The sequence below is a fragment of the Silene latifolia genome, chromosome X, assembly GCF_048544455.1.
Source record: "Silene latifolia isolate original U9 population chromosome X, ASM4854445v1, whole genome shotgun sequence".
In the NCBI taxonomy this organism is placed as follows: domain Eukaryota; kingdom Viridiplantae; phylum Streptophyta; class Magnoliopsida; order Caryophyllales; family Caryophyllaceae; genus Silene; species Silene latifolia.
In genome coordinates, this window is record NC_133537.1 from 232,339,549 (window position 1) to 232,342,638 (window position 3,090).

The 3,090-nt window shown below is 39.1% G+C and overlaps 1 non-coding gene across 1 annotated transcript; it reads left to right on the forward strand.

The window, feature by feature from the left end:
* The first annotated feature begins 526 nt into the window (after positions 1 to 526).
* LOC141624529 (small nucleolar RNA R71) lies at positions 527 to 633 on the forward strand. Its single transcript, XR_012534335.1, has one exon. It is a non-coding gene; the product is annotated as a small nucleolar RNA R71 (small nucleolar RNA).
* Positions 634 to 3,090: the final 2,457 nt, after the last annotated feature.

The following is a 3,090-nucleotide window of genomic DNA, read 5'->3' on the forward strand; positions in this document are numbered from 1 at the left end:
TTGAGGGTTTTGAACATTTTGGCTTTTGTATGAGAGATTTGGATGGAATTTGGTGTTTTCATTGTAATAGTTGGAATAAGGGGTACCACTCTTGTATGCTTGGAAAGCATTCACTTGTTCATTTGTTCCCCTACATTCACTTGGGTCATGTCCCAAAGTTCCACAATTCTCACATATCCCACTTGGGATTGATGAAGATGCCGTAATGGCATTAACATGATGCTTTGGTGAGTTTGAGGCTTCTTCAAGTCTAGCCATAGCCTTTTCAAACTTCAAATTGATGGTATCAATGTGAGCACTAAGTTGAGCACCCAATTGAGTAACGGAGTCCACATCATGCTTTCCTCCTCTAGTAGCCTTGCGAGGTCTACTATATTGTGAGTTATGGACCGCCATTTCCTCAATTTTGTTCCAAGTTTGATTGTCATCAACTTCGGTGAACATTCCATTTGATCCTATGTTGAGAATGTTCCTTGAATCTTCATATAGACCGATCCAAAATTGTTGTACCAAGAACCACTCGCTAAGTCCATGGTAAGGACATGAGCGACAAATTCCTTTGAACCGCTCCCAAGCTTCATACAAAGATTCTTCATCCCTTTGCTTAAAACCCGTAATTTGAGCTCTTAGCATGTTAGTCTTTTCCGGTGGGTAGATCTTTTTGTAGAAACCTAGAGCCAATTTCTTCCAAGAATCAATTCCGAGAGTGGCCTTATCAAGGCTCTTCAACCATTGTTTCGCGGTGCCAGTTAAAGAAAAAGGAAATAAGACCCATCGAATTTGGTCTTGAGTTACACCGGTTTGAGAAATCGCATCACAATAGTCACAAAAAGCCTCCATATGAGAGATAAGGTCTTCCCTAGGCATCCCCCCAAATTGGCTTCTTTCGACTAATTGGATAAATGCGGATTTGGCAATGAAATTTCCGGTTAGATGTTGTGGTGTGGGAGTACCATTGGGTAGGTTATCCTCGGTGGGTACGGAATGTGATGAAAACTTAGGCATTGTGGGTTGCTTTTGTGTTGTATTTTGTGTTGGGTTCTCCTCACCTTCTCTTGCAAAAGGGTTGATGAACTCAATAGTTGGTTGAATATCTACAACCTCACTAATACCTCTCAAATTTCTCTTAGCAAGTCTTCTATTGGTTGTCAAAGTTCTTTCAATTTCACGATCAAAATGTAACAAATCACCTTGTGACCTTCTAGACATGCAAAAGATCAAACAACTTGAAAACAATTAGAACAAACCTTGAGGAGTTTTAATTCCCCAAGGCAAAGAAAGACACAACTAATAACAATATAAGAAAATCTAAATAAATTTAACACCGTCCCCGGCAACGGCGCCATTTTTTGATCGGAATCGTTTCGTGTTCACAATTAATAGATGTTGTCAATGGGTCACGTCCGAATCAAAACACAATTTATAGCTTCACAAACAACTCTACAATTAGTAAAGAGGCAAGTAAAGGTCGGATCCCAAGGGACGGGAATTGAGATGAGATTTCTATTGAAACTAGTGGTGTCTTAGGGGTGTTACAATTCGGGTTGATGTAGAAGGCCACTAACTAAATAGCAATGAAAGTAAATAAGCAAGATGAATTGAAAGGGTTGTAAACAATTGATAAAAAGCACTAGGGTATCATGGGGTCATAGGGGATTCATGGGAATTGATCATACAAACATGTTCTCAAATTATAAGCAAGCAATTATTGTTGTGATGGATTGAGTTGGGTTATATCTTACAATCCTAGGAAAGTTTGGGTCCTGGAGCCGAATCGATTAGATTGTACAACACCTACAAGTCGACTTAGTCTTCCCTACTCAACAACATGCATGGTCTAATGAGACTCGAGTTGGTTTATGTCTTACAAGTCTCATTGAAAAGATAGGTGATGGGTAAAAAATGCAAGGATTCATAGGCTCGCATTTCATCAAACATAACATGTGCATGAGTTGAGATCAAAACAAGCAAGCAAATAAACCATGAAAGCATATTAATTTAAGCATGAATCATTCCCCATGTTGGTTTCCCCTAATTATCCATTAACCCTAGCTATGGAACTACTCACTCATTATCATGTTGAACATGCTAGCAAGGTTGTCAATCATACCAACAAAGTGAAACATGATGAACAAATGAAAGCAATTAGCAATAATTAAAAAGGGATTAAGAGAATTATACCTACTAATGATTCCAATAATGAAGAAAAGAATAAAAGAAGTACTTGATGCTTTATTGAGAGGTTGTCAATCTCCCAATAATAACCCAAATAATCTTCAATTACCCAAAATAAAGGATGAACAAAAGAGAGGTTAAAGAAATAAAACTTGTATTAAAAGTTAATTAATTGTTGATTACAAAACTAAAGAGAGAGTTGATTGATATTAACTACTCGAAGAATTGATAAGAAGAACATGCCCTTCTAATTAGACTAATGGGGTATTTATAGTGGGGATTAGGTGTAGGAATTAGGGTTAACTTAGGGCTTAAATGACGATTAAGTCCCTACTTAGGGAAACGCCGGTATTTTTGGATGGATGGGCATCTTTCTTGAAGCTTGAAGAAACGAAGTTGTGCTGTGTTGGAATCCGTGCGTCTTAGGCACGGGACGACCTGATTCTTCAATTGCTGCCCGGGCGTCTTTGGGGGAAGACGGGCGTCTTCTGGTTGCTGCTGCCCGGGCGTCTTGTAAGGAAGACGCACGGATTGTGGCTTGGTGGCCGGGCGTCTTCTTGAGAAGACGCACGGATTGTCTTGCAGCGTGCTTCCTTCTTCTTTTCATCCCTTTCCTTTATAAAATCCTTGGGGATTTCCTCGGGGATGTAAGGATCTTTTCTCATCATTGACCATCTACTATAGTATGTACAAAGGCCTTCTAATCTTGTCTCTCCTTGATGCTTGGTCATTGAATTCAATCAATTTAGTCTCATTTTGCCAGGAAAATGCAAGGTTTGCACACCTTTCCTACCAAGGACACAAAACCTCAAAGAATATGCAAAACAAAGAACTAAAGACAATAAATGACCCAAATATGCACTAAAAAGCATGGGAACGAGGCTAATTCGGGGACTAAATATGCTCTAATTATGG